The sequence below is a fragment of the Arachis ipaensis genome, chromosome B01 (genome assembly GCF_000816755.2).
Source record: "Arachis ipaensis cultivar K30076 chromosome B01, Araip1.1, whole genome shotgun sequence".
In the NCBI taxonomy this organism is placed as follows: domain Eukaryota; kingdom Viridiplantae; phylum Streptophyta; class Magnoliopsida; order Fabales; family Fabaceae; genus Arachis; species Arachis ipaensis.
The window spans coordinates 126751902-126752208 of record NC_029785.2 but is presented as its reverse complement, the minus strand read 5'-3'; positions in this window follow the sequence as shown (position 1 = coordinate 126752208).

Genomic DNA, 307 nt, shown 5'->3' with positions numbered 1-307 from the left:
CTCTAGCAAAATCTCCCTAACCTTACTCAATTGGCCCTTATGCATCAAGAATAGTATTGTAAGTGATATTATCAGGAGAACAAGCAAAATCAGTCATTTGGTTTATGAAGCTAAGAGCATCATTAAAATTATTATCAAGACAAGAACCATGGATCAAGATGTTGAAGGTGGTGGTGTTTGGGGTTATACCGAGCTTAAGGGAATCGTTAAAGACTTGTTTGGAGAGGTGAATGGAGTGGGAGGAATGAGGGTGGCAGCAGACGAGGGAGGAGAGGAGGGAGTGGCAGGTGAGGAGGTTGGGTTTAAT